Consider the following 20,829-nt stretch of genomic DNA (forward strand, 5'->3'; position numbering starts at 1 on the left):
TAGTCGCAAACAGAAAGTTGATGAGGATATTGGTACCTATGTTGCTGCATTAAGGGGTCTATCTCTCACATGCCAATTTGAAAACCTAGCAGTTTCTCTTATTCAAGACCAGATAGTAAGATGTATTAACAATAAGAGAATATAAGAAAAAACTTCTCGTTAAAGATCCGTCTCTAGAAGAGGCAATTCAAATCGCTAAAAGTCTAGAACATACTCAGATATGGATTAAGGAAATGGAAGTTTGTAGTGATTCATTAAGTAGAGATCAGAATAATAAGAAATGTGAAACTCTAGCCTATGTTGCTGAAACTAAATTAGTTAAGCAAATAGAGAAATATCCTATAAAAAATCCTGTCAAAATTGATAGATCTGTAGATAATAATAATATTCCAATATTTGAAATGAAGACTGTGAAGTGTTACCGTTGTGGGGCACCTGGTCACATTGCTTCTAGTCCCAAATGTGCTGCGAGGAATGCCTTGTGTGGAATTTGTGGAAAAAGGGGACATCTTGCCAAAACGTGTGGGATCAAGATCCAGTCGGGACAGATGCAATCAGATCAAGTACATGAAGTGGGTGATGCTACTGATAATATGCGGGAGCTTATGTTATGTGTTGATGGTTACAGTGACTCTACTAAATATGATCAAGTGTACAGTAATGATTTAGAATCACATTCTGAAAATTCAGAGAAAGCACTGAATTGTTGACCAAGCCTCACTGCATCATAAAATGTTAATATGCTAGTTGATTCAGGTCGTCTTTACACTTTGTTATCCATGAAAACGTATATTGAGGTGTGTAAAAGTAAATCTGATGTTAACTCATGGAATAAGCCTGACATCAGAGCTGTCGGTATGGAGGAAAAACTATTGATATAATTGCCTTCAAATGGATGTTAATATTCTTTAAAGGAAAGAAAGTATATGGAAGGGTGTATTTAACCAAACAAGGTTCGAATTTGTTGGGCTGGCGCCATCAAAAGAATTTAAATATTATCCTCAACCCATATGCTGAAGAACCTGTTATGTCTGCTGTTGTGCACAATATTAATTCTATCTATCAAAATGATTTATTTGAAAAGTACTCAAGGGTGTTCTCTGATGACCTTGGGAAATTGAAAAACTTCTCGCACAAAATTATTTTAAAGAGAAATGCTATTCTAGTAGTACACAAAGTTAGAAATGTATCCCATTTAATGAGCGAAACATTGTGATGTGAACTTAAAAAACTCCTTGCTCAAGGACTTATTGAACCAATCGAGCCCTCTGAGTGGTTGGCCCCGATTGTCGTAGCGCCAAAGGATGGAAACAAAATTTGTTTGTGTGTGGACTTACGCGATTTAAACAGAAATATTTGGGTAGATAGCAACCTTTGCCAAATATTTCTGAAATGCTAACAGCTATGAGTGGTGGTACTGTTTTCAGTGTGATCGATATGTCTTCGGCGTATCATCAGATAGATTAGGAAAGTGGATCAAGACATCTTACCTCTTTTGTGACGCCGTTAGGGGCATATCGGTATTGTAGGATGCCTTTTGGCTTAGCATCCGCCTCTGCGGTATTTCAGAGAGTGATGGAGAGGATTTTTGGAGACATGAATTATGTTTTGTGTTTTCAGGATGATGTTTTAATTGTAGGAAAAGACAGTGTACATCATGATATTGTTCCGAATGAGGTATTGAAAAGAATAGATGATAATGGACTGACCATAAAGAAAGAAAAATGTCAGTTAAGAAAAGATAGTGTGACGTATCTTGGACAAGAAATTTGCAAAGTTGTTATTAAGCCTAAAAAATGTATCATTGCTGCAGTTAGAGACTCTCCCATTCCAAAAAATAAGGATCAGCTTAAGCCGTTTTTAGGACTTGCTGAGTATTGCTCAAAATTTGTCAAGGGTTTTACAGAAATTGTTGAACCACTGAGACTGCAGATGAAGAAAGAAGTTATTTTTACTTGGAATGAGAGTTGTGAATTTAATAACATTAAAAGAAGCATCATTAGTGCTCCTACTCTTGGGCATTTTAATGTTAAGGATAAGACTTTTGTTACTATTGAGGAAGTGCAGTAGGGGTTGGAGCTGTTTTGACTCAGTTGAGTAATGGTGAGGAAAAGATCATTGGATTTGCTTCCAGAAGATTGCGAGATGCGGAACTATCATATTTTGTGATAGAGAGGGAGGCCTTAACGTGTTGTTGGGGGATTAGGCACTTTAAGTACTTTGTAGTGGGTCTTTCTTTTCATGTGTGAACTGATCATAAATCGTTAGCTCATCTTTTCAAAGGAGGCAGAGGATTAGAAGGAAATGTTACCCCTAGGATTTCAAGGTGGATCTTGTCTGTACCTGATTTCAATTTTGTTGTTGAATATGTTAAGGGTCTCAGGAATGTAGTAGCAGACTATTATCTAGAATGCTAGTTGAGGGTGTGGAAAATAATATGGAGGATATGATTGATGTAGCACATGATGTTAAAGGAGTTGAACATGCTTTTAGCAAGGAGGAATGAACAAATGCAATGTCAAATGATGAACTTTTACAACAAGTCATTACTTGTGTTTCTCATGGGTGGCATCAAAACATTATTGAAGATGTAAGATTCTGGATTTTCTACCATGTTGAGGCTGAACTGAGTGTAAGTGAAGGAAAACTATTGAGGAGATATCAATTTGTAACACCAGCAAGTCTGAGAGGGAAAATTATAAATATTGCTCACGAGGGACACTTAGGCAGGAATATGACTAAGAGAAGGGTCCGACAATCGTATTGGTGGCCTGAAATGGATAGAGAGATTGAGGATGCAGTAAGAGAGTTTTACGCTTGTGCTCAAGCGGATAAAACTAAAGTTGTAAGGCAGCCTTAATTGTTGTCTACAACTTTTCCCAAACGTCCATGGGAAAGAGTGGCGATTGATTTTCTTGGGCCAATTGTTAAGCTTGGTACTCGTAGCAAGTTTTTGATGGTCATTGTTGACTACCATTCTAAATGGTTTGTGGTGGAAAGCACAGAATTTATAAATACTCAGAGTTGTTGATTTTATGGAAAGGGTGTTTATGAATGAAGGGATACCCAAGACACTAGTGTCAGATAATGGTGTGCAATTTGTTGTCGAAAGAAATGCAGGAATTTCATCCTAAATTTGGGATCATTCATGAGAGGGTTGCTCTATTTAGGCCACAAGCTAATGGTTTAGTGGAACTAATTAACCGATTGATTATGGATAATATTCAGTTGTCCCTGTCTAATGGTGTGTCTTGGCGTGAAGAATTAAAAAAATTGGTGTGGTCTTTCAGGATTACGCCGCATTCAATAACAGGGGTTTCTCCATTTAAATCTTTAAAGGGATGTGAACCTGGTATCAAAGAGCTTCCTGGTTGGTTGAAAGTGAAAGATTGTGTGTGGGTGGACCGAACTGCTGTGGAAGATAAAGTAGTTAAAATGCAAGCTGAATCTACTAGATATTATAATGATAGGAAGAGTGTGAAAGATATTAAATTTGAGATTGGTGATTGGGTGACTATAAAACGTGGTGGTGTAACTTCAAAGGGTGACAGCAAATTTTCTGCACCGATTCAAGTGAAGTCTATAAAAAGAAATGTTGTTATCCTATCCGATGGATCAGCTTGGAGTACTGGAAACATATGCAAATGCCGTGCTCCGGTTCATGTTTCTGAAGAATGATGTTTTTTTTTTTTTCACAACCAATTTTATTGAGCAAGTGAGCAATAAAATCGTGGCACCCCCAAGGCCGGAGATCACCACAACAATACTGGTACAGTAAATCACATGAGTAGCAAATGTCCAAGTAGGCATCAAGAATAGGCTCAGTATGAAGAAACCCCCAACCCACCCTACCCCCCAACCCCGGCCCCCCCAACACCCAGAAACCCCCCCCACCCCCCTCCCACACGTGTACATATAGCAACAGAGAATAGGTGTAGGTGTAGCGCGACAGGAGTGTCGCAGACTCGGGCCAACAATGTCCGTACAATCAAATGTCTTCTTCTCGCTCCGCTGGGGGATCCAGCGACAGACCCCGGTAATCGGCCCACCGCTTCCAAATTTTGTAGTGTTTGCGTGGGCAGCCCCTCGCCTCAAAGATCGGCCTTTCCAGGCCCATGAAGTAGTCCAGCCCAGCTTTCCACGCAGACAGGGGAGGGGCCCTCACAGCCGTCCACGCCCGGGCCAGGTCCCGTTTGGCAACAACAAGCCCCAAAAGCAGCAGATGACGCTTATATATGTTCCCACCAATGCCCTCCATGACGTGCAATAATCCTAGCCGATGGGTGCGGGGAAGGTCCCAGCCTAGGACCTCGGACAGACAATTCCACACACCTCTCCAAAAACCAGACAGCCGACCACACGACCACACAGTGTGTATCAGGGATCCAGGCACCGTCCCACAGCGCAGACATTCCGGGGATGCAAACAACCCAGCTCTCCACAATCGTTCACAGGTGTAGTAGGCCCGGTGCAAGTATTTGAATTGGATGAGTCGGAGCCGTACAGCGATGGCGGTTCCACGCGGGGATTCTAGCACCTCCCTCCAATCGTCCTCATCTAGGGGGCCGACGTCCACCTCCCATGCCGCCCAAAGAGAATGCAGGGTAGAGGAGCAATGGATGACCAGCGTCTGGTATATCCGGGAAACTTTTCTGTTCCCCAGGTCCCCCATAAAAACCTTTGCCTCGACTGGGCTGAACTCTGGTAGGGAGTCTAGGTTGGCAATGCTCGGGGTGAGGGCATGGCGCAGCTGCAAATAGCGGAAAAACTGGGACTGAGGCATTTGGAACTCCGTGCGGAGTTCCTCGAACGATTTAAGGGTAGTGCCGGACATGACCTGGCCCAATAGCATGATACCTATCGCTTCCCAGCCCTCAAAACCGGCCAGGGCCGCCAGCTCCGGGAGCAGACCATTGTGCCAGAGCGGCGTCTCGGCGTCAACTTGCCCCACCAGCCCATGCGGCGTAGGGCTTGCCTCCACACAGTGAAGACCACCCTGGTAACCGACGGTAGTGCACGACGCAGGCGGGCTGAATACAGAATGGTGTGGAGCGTATTATCGCCCATAAGCGACCGTTCTAGGGCATACGCCGGGTCCCCCCTGTCACTGTACCACCACTCATTAAGAATAAGCAGTTGGGAAGCCTGGTAGTAGGAAAGGAGGTCAGAGGTGGCCAGGCCTCTGCACTCCACTGCGGGCCGATAGGGTACGGGAAGTTCTGAAGTTGATACAGCAGGCGCGGAAGCGCCACCATTTTGAAGATGGCCGATCTTCCAAAGATAGTAAGGGGCATTCTGGACCAAGTCTTGACATCGGCTTGGACCCGTTCCCACATCGGCTTGGACCCGTTCCCACACCGGCAGGATGCCACGATCCCAAGCCACGGCGCGCGACTCCGAAAGAAATACGCCAAGGTACTTCAGTCCATCCGTCGCCACCCGCAGTCCCGCAGCCCAGGGGTCGATCACGACTCCACCGCCCAGTACCCATAGGGTCGACTTGTGGAGGTTGAGTCGAAGGCCGGAGATCTCGCCAAATACGCGCATGACCTCCAGAACCCGGGGACCCGAGCGTTGTAGGTCGGTGAGAAAGAAAAGGATATCATCCGCATAGAGTGCGATCCTATCTACCAATTCACCATTCCAGACAAATCCTCGTATCTGGGCACCCGGGACGCCAGGGGCTCCATCGCAAGGGCGAACAGGTATGGGGACAATGGGCAGCCCTGCCGGGTGCCCCGACCAATCCGAAAGCGCCCGGACGTGGCCCCGGCCACCCGGACTGAGGCCGTGACGTTGGTGTATAGAAGTCTCAGATACGACAGGAACACCGGGCCTAGGTTAAGGCGGGCCAGGAGTGTAAACAAGTATGCCCAACTCACAGAGTCAAAGGCCCTGTCCATATCCGCCAGTAGGAGCGCCGCCTGCTCATCAAGAGCACCCATGGCATCAACCGCCGCCTGCGCCCGCCGGATATTGTGGCGAGTTGCTCTACGGGGCATGAAGCCGGCCTGGTCAGGATGGACCAGGTCTGTAATATAGGGCAGCAATCGGTTCGCCAAGGCCTTTGCTAGGATTTTGGCCTCGATGTTTAAAAGTGAAATGGGCCGGTACGAGTCGTGCCTGTCCGGCGCCCTGCCCGGTTTCAGAAAGACCACGATCTCAGCGTGGCGCCAATCGGGCGGTAGTTCCCCCTGGGCCCGTGCCGCCTCACTGAGGTCCCAGCTGGAGGTGGAACTTTTTGTAGAATTCGCACGGGTAGCCGCTCGGGCCCGGCGCCTTCCCTGTATTCAGCTGTCCCAGTGCCTCCCCGAGTTCCTCAGCCGTGAGCGGGACGTCCAGCGCAGTTCTAGTTTCATCGGAGACGGCCTGCGGCAGCAGGTCATCGAGATAAGCGGATATCTCCGCCGTCTCCAGGGAGTCCCGGGAGGCATACTGTGTCTCATAATAATGGGCAAAGCTAGCTGCGAGACGGGCCGGGTCCGTCACCACCGAACCATCCTCCGCCGTGAGACCCGGCAACGTGAGAGGCTGGAAGGTAGCCTAACACAATCTGTGGAGCATCGTACAGGACTTGTCGCCCCATTGATAAATCCTGCTACGCGTGGCGAGCCACGCCTGCCTGGCCTCATCATGCAGGACCGAGGCGTAGGATTGCTGCGCCTGCAAGAGCTGTCGTACCGCGTCCTCATCACCCCCATCCCGGCCACGCTGTTCCAACGCCTCCACGTGAGCGGCGGCGGCCGTAATGGCCTCCCGATGCTTCCACCGTGCGGCTGCACACCAAGCGATGTCAACTCCCCGTATCGTGGGCTTCAGCACCTCCCATACCACCACTGCATCCACGTCTCCCACAAGGTTATCGCGCCAATAATTATCAACCGCTTCACGCACGTGATGCACATACTCAGGCTGTTGCAGGTGCCACGAAGACATCCGCCAACGAAACGGCTGTCGTTTCGAGGGGAGGTCTATGGTAGCCACAACTGGGGAGTGATCAGACAGACCTCTGGGTAGGATTGCAGCGTCCCTCACACGGCTCAAACAGGCACCAGGCATAAAGATATAATCGAGTCTCGAGAAGGAGCCATGCACCGCCGACACATACGTGAACTCACGCGCAGCAGGATGAAATGGCGCCACACACCAACCCAGCCCAAGCTATCCGCCGTTGCACGCAGTCTAGTATGCGCGGTGACGGGGGGGGGGATCTACAGCCACAGGCACGCGTCTCTGGCGGTCCGAGCCCACATCCATGACCTCATTCCAATCGCCCCCAACCACAGTCAACACATCTGGAATTTCATCCCACAACGTAAACAGTCTCTCTGACAGGGCCCACTGCATGGGAGGAGGGGCATAGACACTACCAAAGACCACTGGTTCGGCACCCATCAGTCCCTTAATAAAAACATAGCGGCCCTGAGGGTCAATCCACTGCTTTTCATGAACGTACGCCACCCTGCGATGCACCAAGATAGCCACCCCCCGTGAACCCCTCGCGAAGCCTGCATGGTAAACTTGTTGGAAGCCGAATCTCTGGAGGCTAAGGACCTTGGAGCCCAGCATATGAGTTTCTTGGAGCAACAGCACGTCTACCGCCTCCCTCTTCCCCCAGCGCAATATAGCTCCACGTTTGTTTTTATCGAGCATCCCCCTCACATTCCACGTTACAACGCGAATGGCCTTATTAGGAGGCACAGCAGTCCGATCAGCCATCATCCAAGCAGTCCCCCCCATTAGGCCCTCTGCGCCACCCCGGCGCACCCCACAATCCACTCGATCCAACATAAATATACACGTGTGGTCCCATCCCTCCAGCCCCAACTCCCCCCACCCCACACCCGGCCCGAACCCCCCCCCAACAACAACAGATCAACTCCCCCCCCGACCCCGCTCCCCCCACCCCTATACCTCATAGAACACTGAAGTATCTGTTGCGGCATGGAGAGACCCGGGTCCAAAACGGAGGACCCAGGGCCCGCCATACCAAGGGATCCCAACACCCCGGTCATCACACACTCACCCCCCCCCCCCGACAACACCCACAACTCGTGAGGGTCTAAGGCCCATAGAAGTCGCCTCCCGAGCCCCACAGCATTCCCACAGGTAGCCTCAAAATGTCTTGAGCGCATACAGTCTGGCATTAACGAGGCCCCAATACAACTGTCCCACCAGCCGATCCATCACATAGCAGGGCAACACATTACCGGACAAAACCAGGGTCCAGGCCCCACCAGAGTTCAACTGTCAGCATCGGAATGTTCAGAGTCTATCGTGCCGTTGGTCTGTGTCGCACTAGCGGAGGCTGACCGTTTACGTGATCTGGACCTCCGATGTCGTCCTTTTCGGTTTGGGCGGTTCGTCCGCTCCTGCGATGATCCCCGTGACCCGCCCGGGTCTAGCCCCGGCTGGGCATGCGGCCTGATTCTCACCGCTTCGTCAGTCCACCGAAAGACCTCCTCGGGCGAATCAAAGAAATGTGTCCAGGACTGGTACACCACCCGCAGGCGGGCCGGGTACAGAAGAGAATACTAGAGCTTCAGGCCCCGCAACTTGGCTTTGGCGGCCACAAAGGACTGTCTCTGCTGCTGCACCAGTTTTGTATAATCAGGGAAGATCATAATGGTGTGGTTTTCATAGGTGAGCGAGCCCTTGTTCCTCGCCTCTCGCAGTATGGCATCGCGGTCATGGTAATTCAAAAGTCTTGCAATAACAGGCCGAGGACGCTCACCCTCTGGCGGCCGCTGAGTCAAGGCCCTGTGCGCCCGCTCGATCACGAAACAAGCGGACAGTGCCCCCTCCGGGAGCCAGCTCTCCAGCCATCGGGTTAAAAACTGCTCCATACTATCCTTCTCACACCGCTCCGGAAAACCTATAAAGCGTAGGTTGTTCCTCCGTGCGCGCCCTTCGGCATCCTCCACTCGGGCAGCGAGAGTCTTTTGGGTACGCTCCACCTCCGCCATTCTCTGCTTCAGCGCGCCAATGTCCGTTTCTGTAACCGAGATTCGGGATTCGGTCTCAGTGATCCGCTCCACTGCATTGCGGAGGTCCTGGCGCAGCAGTGTAACGTCCGCTCCCACGGCCCCGATCTTGGCATCGAGCATGTCCAGGGATTGGGTGATGGCAGCCAGGATCGTTGCATTGTCCGGCCCTGTCCCGCCGCTGCCGCCGGGCGCCCCCGATCCACCACTGGGCCCCGTAAATTTATCGATAGGGCCTTGCTTAGGCGGGCCTCCTCCACCACCCCTGGTCATGGCCGCTCGCAGGCTTAGCGGTGTCTCTCCTTGGGCAGGGCGGACACCCTCCGCGACAATCCTCGGTAGATCTTCGGGAGCAAACCCACAGCGATGGGCGCAGGAAGCCTCAGGCCCTGGGCTGGGACGCCGGCACCGGTGTCCTCAGAGTAAGGAGCGATAAGTGCTGCTCCCAGGCTAGGCCAGTCCCAGCGTCGCGAAACTCGAGGCCCCGGCCTCACAAGGGCGGGGCAGGCCTCTACCACGCCGTGTCGCCTGTAAATGTTCTCCCAAGGCACAGCCCTGGAGTACAGGACACCTCTGCGATCCGTGGGCAACTGGAGCTGCAAGGCCAGGCCGGAATCCGCGTCGCCGATGCGACCTCCAGCAGCCTGCCAGCGACCGCCACCCGGCGTCCTGAAAATCGAGGTCCCAGGCCCACAGCCAGTCACTAGGCCGCTCGTCGCCGTCGGCGCCTCCGGTCCCCGGGAGAGATGGAATCGCGGGATCAAGACACCGGAGAGGTCAGAACACTCCCTGGAACCGATGCCACTCACGTGGTACCAACTGCGGGCTCGGGGGCCAGGATAAATGAGCAAATTGTGTCCGGGCCGGCGGGAGCTCTACAAGGCTGCGACCGCCATCTTCGCCCGCCAAGCCACGCCCCCAAGAATGATGTTTTTTTAATATAAAAAATGGAAATTTATTATATTCCTTAAATATGATTTATATGAGAAAGAAAATGTATAATTTATTTAGTGTATGTTAAGTAGGGAGATGTGTAGAGTTGAGTGCATCTGCATGTCATCATTAGAATGTTAGGTATATTGCTAGGATAGAATGTTAGCTTTTGATTATAGGAGTTGATCTTTGAGTTGTGAAGCTGTGCCGGAGGTATCTGCCTTGATTCTCAAATAATGCTATTTGTTCTTCATCACATTGACTGGAAATTGGATCTTTACACAGATCTTTATACTTTCTGAGGTGTCCGTTTTTTCCGGGACAACTAGCATTTCATGTTTCACACAAATGAGGCAAATGGGTATTTGGTCTGTTATGGAAGGTTGCCCCCTTCCCCCCAAGCCTTCGTGGCTGTCCCAAGTATTTTGGTAGAGCAGCGGAGGCCTTTACTAAGGAGGTGCGTTGAAGTAGACTCAAGATATAATTTAATACAACACATTATTGCAGGTTCAATAATGATGGGCATTTCTAGCCAGGCTTTCTATTTAAGTAAAAGAGCAGCATTTTAACCTCAAATATGTGAACTGTAAGAATGAGAGAAAAGCACACAATGGAAGAATCACAAAAAATATGTCTACAACACAGAGCACCCAAGTTACACATAATGTAAAAGTTGGTTACCTTCGGTAACTCTATGTCTGGTAGACATACAGTCTAGCCGCAGATTCCTTAACTTTAAATTCCCCCCCAGGCGCCAATCTGGATACAGGGGACGGCGTCGTACAGCTTTGCAGTGACGTAATCTCCGGGCATGACGTCAGTGGAGCCATATACGTACCCACCGGCGCACGGACGTCAGTTTCTTCTGTGAAACTTTCCGCACCGGAACGCAGAGCCACCATAGAAACTGGATGTGGAAACAGTGTGCCAAAAGAATATCAAAATTCTTTTAAAAAACATCATTAGAAAATGTACATCAAATGATATGAAAAAAACCAGACACAGGTTTTAGAGAAAATCCTCAATAAAAACAACTTAACACAGGGCTAAATCAATCAATGGAGAAGTGTGGCTCACTGGTTAGAGCAGGCAGACCCTGAAGCAGAGGTCAGACCCAGGACCAGGGTTCAATTCCCGACGCGGCAGGGTCTTGAGCTCAAATGTCCATGGACTCGATAATTCTCGCTTCGGTGCCTGACCTAATCATGGGTTCACACTCTGCAACTCTGGGCATTAAGCTTGCTTAATCTCCACAACGGCCCCCGCGGCAGGATGCCTAGCTTTCACCTTGGGGATGCCCTGTAGGGGCTATCTCACAGGGAAAAGCCAGGACGGGTTCCCAAGGCAAGCGCTTAGAGACCCCTGGGTGATAAGCGCTATATAAATCCAATATACAATACAATACAATACAATCTCTGTGCCCTGGTGAATATTTCCCCATATGAGGGAAAAAGACCCCTCCCTTCTATGCACAGCGTAAGGAAGTCCGTTTCTTCTGTGAAACGTTCGCACCAGAACACAGGACCACCATAGAAACTGTATGTGGAAACTATGTGCCAAAAGATTATCAAAATTCTTTAAAAAAACATCATTGGAGAGGGGCGTGGCTAGCAGCCGACGATGGCGGCAGCAAACTAGAGAGGCTCCCGGAGTAAGGCGACTTCCCGCATCAATCCGCATGCCTATCCGCACAAAAACGAACCCAGAAGAAGTGCCCCGGGTCCGGTGACCGAACGGCACTTGGAGGAAAAGTTTGGGAGTATCGATGCCCCGGGAACGGGAGGAAACTGCGACTTCTGTGTGCGGCCTGGTGGCGTGAGTGCAGCCGCGGCGGCTGGTTTGGGACCTGCCCTGGCGGAAGTGGAGCCTCGTCAGCGTTGTAAACCGGAAGTGCCCGCAGCGAGTACGGACCCCACGGCAACGGCGATGGAAGTCTGCAGCTCCTTACAGATCGCATAAGGGCATGGTATATCGCTCCAACGTCAAAACTCTACAGTGGATGACGGCGGCGCTAATTGCAACTGAAGTCTGAAAAGTAAGTGCGTAGTCGCCGCCATTTTCCATCCCGTCCGCCACTGTGGGCACGAACTTTCTCGTCTGAAGGACCGGGCGACCTATGCCGCAATTTTGGAACTAGATCCTGAGTAACTAGCACAAATGGTGTACAGAGTGCAGACCCGACTGTGGGAAGCCTAACAACTGAGAGGACTGGGCTCCACTGAAACTCGGGCGGCCCAACGGACCGCCCGAGAACACTCCTTCAACAGAGAGCCGCCGCTGGCTGAAAATACCAGTGTAATACTATGGCGGGCAAAGGGTCCAGAAATACCTCCACCCAAGCTAAGCTTGATAAATTTGCCTATGAGAAACAATCCCTCTCCCAGACGGAGCAGCACAAATCCCTGGGCAAAAGCACGGAAGGAGAAGGAGCGAAGAAGGCCACTCTGGAGGACGTCTTGCACGCCTTGGCCCAAGTACAGGCAACGGTGGGGGCAACCGCAACAGAAGTGACCCTGATACGGGCGGACCTCCAGAAGATGAGCGAAAGAGTGAAGCGAGTGGAGGTGGTGGCTAAATCTTTGGTGGAGGACGTCTCAGATCTGCAGGTCGAAATGGAGAAATTACAGGCCGACAACAAGCTGCTCAAGGAAAAGCTGGACGATCATGAAGGACGCTCCCGGCGGAACAACGTTCGTATTTTGGGGGTCCCGGAATCTGAAACCACAGGAGCCATAGACTTATATGTGGAAGACTTGATCAAGAACCAGCTAGCCCCCAAGGGTCTTTCAAACTTCTTCACTGTGGAACGGGCCCACAGAGTACCAGGGGGAACACCGAAGCCAGGGGCCTCTCCGCGCCCGATCCTAGCAAGACTTTTTAACTTTAGGGACCGCGACACCATCCTCCAGGCGGCCAGAGTGGCACCAGCCATTCAAATTCAAAACTCATGAATATCCTTTTTTCCGGACTACACAGCGGAAGTAACACGACGGAGAAGGACTTTTATGGAAGTGAAAAAGACGTTGCCTGAGCAGGAATTGCCATACTCTGTTGTTTCCAGCTCGGCTACGGGTGGTCGCTGATAAGAAAGTCTGGTTTTTTGATTCCCCCGAGGCAGCAAGAGACTGGCTTGAAGGATGGCGCACAGTGGAACGCAAATCCGACAGAATGCATCACAGACACCGAAACGATAGCCGGCCTAGCTCACAGACTTCAGTTGGAAGAGGCGCGAGTAAATCACCGACACCGGACCTGTCTGAAGCTGCCGGGGGAAAATAATGTCAACAGACCGTGAATAACTTAGACACTGACTCCCTGATAAACTGTCTGCACATACAGGTCGTTAATGGACGCTGGCCTGGGTACTCCGAGGGGAGCAAGGGAGCCGCCTGCTCGGGGAGACACTCTCCCCCAACGTGCAAGTACTCTGTTTTTGGGATGGGTTAAGCGCTCTGCTCAGTTAGGGAGGCGGGCAGTTGAAGGTCCATTAAGCAGGGAGGCAGGGAGGGAATGGGGGGGGGGGGTTGTTGGTTCTTTGTTGGAAATTCACTACGTCGGTCAGAAACTGGTGCTTGCAATGTATGTGATGTAGCTGGAAGGATACACCTACAGGTACGATTGATCCTTTTAGGACTGTTTGTATGTGTCTGCGTGATTGAAAATGGCGGATGAGCAGCTAAGTAACGCGGGGAACGCTGAGTCACGGTCGAGTGGTTCCTCCCTTAGAATACTGTCATGGGATGTGCGGGGGCTAGGGGATAAGGTGAAACGCGGCCTGGTATTAAATGCGTTGAAGAGGCAAAAACCCCAATTGGTGTCTTACAGGAGACACACTTGACGGGAGGGACCACTAAGGCCTTGGATAGGAGAGGGTACAGGATGGTGGCACACTCGGAGTTTTCATCGGGCTCCCGGGGAACTGGTATTTTGATTAAAAAATCCTCACAATTCATTCCACTGAGCACGAAAACTGATGGTCAGGGTTTCTTTGCAGCTTTGCAGGGGCAATGGGAAGGTCGCCCCCTAACTGTGGTCTCAGTATACATCCAGCCATCCCTTCATTCAATAATGCTTCCAGCTCTTAGTGACTTTCTACTGTCTCTCCCTGAGAGCGATGTAATTTTGGGTGGGGATTTTAATGCAGCAGTGGATTCACAACTTGACAGATTCCCATCGACAGCTTCAACTGGGGGGCCCTCCCGGTTTCAGCGATTCCTGCCAGCAATGGGGTTAGTAGACATCTGGCGTCACGTCCATCCCCAGGACAAACAGTACACGTTCCATTCCACAGTCCATAACAGTCTTTCCCGGATAGATTACTTCCTGGCTTTGGGTGAAGGGCTACAACACGTAGATACTGCAGACATACACCCTTGAGGCATTTCAGACCATTCTCCAATCACCCTAACCATTTCCACCCAGGAAAAAGCACGTAACCGTATATACCCCATTCAAGCATCATACCTCAAAAACCCGAAAATCAGGAAAACACTCCAGAAGGCTACAACACAATATTTCGATGAAAATGGGGCTACTGTGGCCTCCTCCGAGGTGCTATGGGAAGCCTACAAGGCAGTATTAAGGGGGCAAGCTATAAGCTCTATCGCGGCCCATAAAAAGAAGCAGACGGCTGAACAGTCTTAGCTTGAGCTAACACTACGTGAAGTAACCACTTTACATGAGGCTAACCCCACAGTGGACACGGCACATACCCTTGCACTCCATCAGCGACTATACACAGAACATGTTCGCCTTATGGTGAAGGGGCACATTACTGATACACAGAATCGGATATATGATGTAGGCGATAAGGCGGGAAAGATGTTGGCCTGGCTCGATAAGAGGGGGGGGTAGTTCCAGAGGGATTCAAGAAGTGAGAGATAGCAACGGCGTGACGCAAACCAACCCTGAACAGATAGTGGAAGCACTGGCGACACATTTTGAGCAGGTGTATACTCCAGAAAGGGTAGTGACCGCGGACATGGCACGGGATGCACTGAGTAGAATGGAAATCCCAGTATTGCAACCAGAGGCAATAGCCGGCCTGGATGTGGCCATAACCAACGATGAAATACAGCTGGCCATACGAGCGCTCAAACCTGGCAAAGCTCTTGGACCAAATGGCATTCCAGTGGAATGGTACCAGTCCCAGTCCGAGGAGCTCAGTACATACTTGCTCAATATGTATGAGGAGTGCCGAGAGAGGGTTGTGCTTCCACTCGATCAGAGAACGGCTACTATAGTAGCAATACCCAAACCCGGGAAGCCACAGGAAGAGTGTTCCTCGTATCGCCCCATCTCCTTATTAAACGCAGAAGGTAAAATCCTGGCTAAACTCCTGGCTAACCGGTTAATGGCACATCTGCCTGATCTTGTCCATCCAGATCAATCCTGATTTATGCCCCATAGGAACACGGCACTAAATCTTCGCAGGGTTCATGGGGTGCTGGCAAGGGCGGACTTGATCCACGACAACGCAGTTATATTGGCCCTAGATGTGAAAATGGCTTTTGATCTAGTGGAATGGAACTACCTTTTCGAGGTGTTGTCATGTATGGGCTTCGGCTCGAAATTTATATCGTGGATTAGGCTGCTATATACGAAACCGATGGCACACGTAGTGGCGAATGGCCACATTTCTCGTACATTTTCGCTGGGGAGAGGCACCCGACAAGGCTGCCCCCTATCTCCTTTGCTTTTTGCGCTAGCCCTAGAGCCACTAGCTAATCTAATAAGGCAAACACCCTTACTTAAAGGGATACACTGGAAAGAGGGTTGGGAAGACCGGCTGTCCCTCTACGCTGACGACATGCTGGTGTGCTTAACAGACCCCGAGCAAGGCGTGCCGGCTCTTTTGAATCTATGTGACGGGCACGGCAAAATTTCAGGTTACACGATTAATTGGAACAAATCGGAGCTGTATGTTCTGAAAGGCCAGGTCCCGACGCTCGGACCCGACTGTCCCCTAAGGTTAGCTGGCTCCTCTTTCAAGTATTTGGGGATCCATGTCACACGGGACCCCCTGGAATATATGCAATTAAATCTGGCGCCACCACTGGAACGGATTAAGCAAGACGTCAAATTCTGGGCGGGGTTACCATTAACAATGCTGGGAAAAGCAGCGTTAAATAAAATGATGTCCTTGCCCCGCTTTTTGTATATACTAGACAACACGCCTTTCCCGGTGGCGCCGGGGTACTTCAAAAAGCTAGCGGCAGTTGTCTCTGGTCTGCTGTGGAGCAATCGTCCGGCGCGCATAGCGCAAGCCAAGCTACACAGGGGCTGGTATGATGGTGGTATTGCGTTGCCGAATCTTTACCTATATTACTGGGCGGCGCATCTCAAGCCCATTAACCAGTGGATACATGCCTCACAATCTTATCCAGCTTTCCAAGCAGATAGGGCCCAACTGGGCATCAACAACATGCTTGCCCCACTCTACAACCGACGTAAAGTAAGTATATTAACGGGGCCTACCAAACTTACTGTGTTGTTGTGGCATGTTGCGCTGGCCGCGCTGGGCTGGAAGGGAAAAATTACCAAACTCACCCCACTCTGGGACACACGTGCCTTGGGAAACCTGAGATACAGTAGGGGCTTCTCTCACTGGGATTCGATTGGAATATCCACGGTGGGCGACATGTGGGAGCGGGGTGACGTCATCTCACTCAACCGCCTGAGGGAATTGTACGAACTGGGGTCACATGAATCCTATTGTTACGTTCAGATACGCCATGCTCTGCTTGCAGCCATCCCCTCCGGGTCGACTCTACCAGAGTCCTCCCCGCTGGAGGATCGCCTCCTAACTCACTTTATGATAGAAAGAGCGACATCATTGACTTATCGTAAACTCCTGAGTAGCTTGCCTGACCCGCTGCCCCCCCTAAAGGAAAGATGGGAGGGGGAAGTAGACTCCCTAGATGAGCACGAATGGAATGAGGCATTGGCATCACCAAAAGAGGTAGGCATCTCAGCCAGGCTGAGACTCGTACAGCTTAAGGTCCTACACAGAGTATATTATACGAGAACACTCTTGCATCGCATCGACAGAATACAACATCCTTTCTGTCTCCGTGGCTGTGAGGAGGATGGTTCCTTTTTCCACACACTCTGGGACTGCCCACGCATACAGAATTACAGGAGGCAAATACTATGCACTGTGTCACAGACTCTAGAGACCTCGCTCCTTCCAGAACCAAGGCGATGTCTCTTAAATGTGTGGGGACCAACTGACTTGTCCAGACATGGCCAACTCTGGCTGACGTTAGGCATGATTGTGGCTAAGAGAGATATTGCTCAGCGTTGGGGGGCAGCAGAACTACCGACGAAGTCGCAGTGGTGCATGAATATGGACAAGATAATGGTAACTGAGAGGGCGGTATACTTAAGCCGTGCGTGCCCGGGAAAGTGGAATAAGATATGGTCCCCATGGAATGTGTACCGCTGTGAAATTTGTGACCCTCTGCCAGAGGACGACCAGTTAGAGTCAGATGATGAGGGGGGGGGGTAGGTTGAGGGGTGAGAGGGGGGATAGGGACTACCTCACAGATGCGAATGGATGTAGGGATATAGCCTTCCTTCACTTTGGCCTGAGATTCCTGTTAACAGATAGCAACACATACTGTCATGTGAATCTTTCATACAGCTAAACTGCACTACTACTTCTAGATGACCGCATTGTGATTTCCTGATTGTTATTTTTGTTATTTTCATAAAAAACAAAAAAAAACCTTATTTGACTTGCAACATGATATTGACTATATACCTTTCACTCGATCGTATGATGCACCTTTTGCCAGTAGCAGCGTGACTACAATGCGGACTTACTTTATGCATGACTACCAATGTTCTTTTATTAGTGGCCGGCCCTTTGGGGTTGTAGGCAAACTGCTGTGTAACTATGTGAAGGTATAATAAAGGTTAAAAAATAAAATTTAAAAAAAACATCATTGGAAATTATCATCAAATGGTATGAAAAAACCAGACACAGGTTTTAGAGAAAATCCCCAATAAAAACAAATTAACATAGGGCTACATCAATCTCTGTGCCCTGGTGATAAATTCGCCTATGAGGGAAAAATACCCTACCCTCTATGCACCATACATCAATGGTCATGAATGGCATGGCAATAATCCAAAAGGGCCTACAACAGCAGCACTTAGATGTGTGTTACCTTATGCCATCACCTGATATATTGACAACATCAGCACCAAGGTATGACGTTATCAAGAAATCTTTCATAGAAAGAACAACAAGTTAATACTGCTCATCGGTGTGACTAACGGCAGGCAAGAGAGAACACACCCATTCTATCAACCAAACAAATTCAGAAATGGATGGTTTTGCACCTCTAAACAAAAGCCAAGCGGACAGGCCAAGTAGCTTGTTTACCCCTAACATAGATTGAGACAGTGATGACTGGTATTAAAGTCCAGTACTGAAAGGGTATGACCCTTACTTCAAGAACCATTCGCAGAGCGGGGAGGATGGGCAGGGCGTTTAGGAATCTGTGGCTAGACTGTGTCTATACCAGATATAGCGTTACCGAAGGTAAGTAACTTTTCCATCTGATAAAGACATCTATCCGCAGATTCCTTAACTAACTTTGAATTAAATACCATAGCTATACCCCACTGGAGGAGAGTCAGCGATCTAGTCCTATGAAAGTTCTCTTAGAGAACTAACTAGTGATAACGACTGACCAAGTGTGCATAGGAATTGCAGAACCAGGACTTGGTTCCTAACAGAATCCACATATAAATTAAAACAACCTTACCAAACCAAGAGAGCCGGCCCATGAAGGAATAAAGGGAGGGGAAAGAAACGCCCAGAAAAATAATCTGTCTTAAAACAGACATGAACCCCTGTCCCTCAATGGGAAAAAAGAGAACACAATGACCAAAAAGGGTCAGCAGCATAACAGAGTTCTATAATCTGCATTGTTCATGACAATATTAACCATAAAAGAACCTGTCCTGATAAAATCCCAAAACAGGACTTTCAGAACTAATTTAACCAGGGAAAAGACAAACGACAATACTGTTGTGAATGTATCTAGGACCCTAATTAAGATATTCCCAATGTATGCCCTTATGTGGTTATAACAAATCATATCCTTATAAAGGCATAAGAATCATATCCATATTAAGTCATTGCCAATGCAGTCCAAATACGGCAAGGCTACTCCCATAGACTCTTAGAAAGCACAACGCGTTCTTAAATAAACCAAGCCTCCAGCAGCCCGGGAATTCCCCCTGCTTCTGTTTTGATTTGTCCTAGAACTCCTGGAGTCCTGAAAGAACTGCCAGTTCTTAGTGACGTCTTATGTCCAACCTTACGTCAAACTCTGCACCTTCCAGGTATAAATATACCAGCATCTGCCTTAAGCAACACACAGTGGTTTGGAGCAGATCGGCTATCTACTTGCCCGACGCCCTGCTGATGCGAATGCTGAAGGAAGCCGACCCTCCCTGCTGACGCACTGAGGGAGACGCTGTCTTTTCTCCTGCCGAGAAAACCAGCTCCAGTGTTTTCCGGTCACCCTTGCAGGTTGCTGGGAGATCGAGTCCTGAGAGAGAGATACAAGACCTCCTTCATTCTATACCTAAGGTACTGAGCTGATTAGACCCATAGAGAATTCTTGATTCAGATTCTTGGCAAAAAACTGTAACTCATCTACTCCTTCCCACGTACTAGGCTTAGGTTAGGTACACCGGGGTAGGCGTATTGGGAATATAGGAACTACACTACAATACCTCCTTGGTATAAATAATTCAACCCAGACAAAAGAATATTCATATTTATTCCACCTACCTATTGTATAACATCTTGCCACAAGATGGATATATATACACACAAAATAATTACGAACATAAATGGATCACCAGATACCTCAATTGACCTAACAATTCACACAGAATTTTTACTGGCCAAAAACTACTGCCAGTAGGCAGAACGTATATAGCTAGCCTCCATGCAGTTTTCAATGCCATAGTGCAAATAGACTGAACACTATCTAGAGCTCTTGAAAGAGCTTAAACACCAAGGCAAACAAGAAAAGATGAACAACCACATCTTTTCTCCCTTTCTATGTTTTCTTTTTTAAACTAAACATGTATACCACATACACACACAAGGGTATATATATATATATATATATATATATATATATATATATATATATGTATATATATGTAATCATGTTTTCACATTAGGTAGTTTGGATCAGTTCCATTACCTTTGAGTCTGGCTTCACTGCTACTAATCCCACTGTGTATTAACACTTTAAGCACTTGCACGCCAGTCTCATTATGTATATACATGCACACTTCTTCACCGTCAATTTCCCCTGATATTCATTGTCCACATGATGAGTGGTAGGCATCACACTATTAGGTCTTTTAAGTGTAATGTTCCACTTCACATTTTCCGTATCTAGCGCGTTTAGACATGACACATACAGATCATTCCTCTGAGGACTTTAGATACTGGTGAGCCGTATATTGTATTCAGCACTATGCTGTAATATTGTTCAAGCAGCCGCAATACTAATAGATTGTGACAGATATCTCAGTTTATACTTGCTGCCACCGCCTCACGCCATATTATATAACATATCCGAGCGTATTCATTTGTATGAAGCACTATGCTATATTATTGACTGTGCCGCTAAGCAGCCACAAGACTCTTTTACTCTGACAGATGCCTCTGTTCACCTTGCTGTCTCCGTGTGCGTCGAATAACATTACATGTCCGCACTTATATATTTATATATTCGTAGCACATATTTGGCTCCTGGAATTCACACACACACACGGGGTCCCTCATACTCACCATTTTTAGCTCATTATATTGCTGCATGTCTCCCTGGCCGAATATCAGCAGTAATTCACAAACCTCGTTGGAAAACAC

General features: G+C 48.9%; 1 protein-coding gene across 2 annotated transcripts in view; it reads left to right on the forward strand.

Moving 5' to 3' along the window:
- Positions 1 to 20,829, forward strand: part of LOC147684768 (kinesin-like protein KIF19) — a 1,367,439-nt gene that overhangs the window by 1,046,478 nt on the left and 300,132 nt on the right. The window lies entirely within an intron of this gene.

This window comes from Lissotriton vulgaris, chromosome 10, assembly GCF_964263255.1.
Source record: "Lissotriton vulgaris chromosome 10, aLisVul1.2, whole genome shotgun sequence".
NCBI classification, from domain to species: Eukaryota; Metazoa; Chordata; class Amphibia; order Caudata; family Salamandridae; genus Lissotriton; species Lissotriton vulgaris.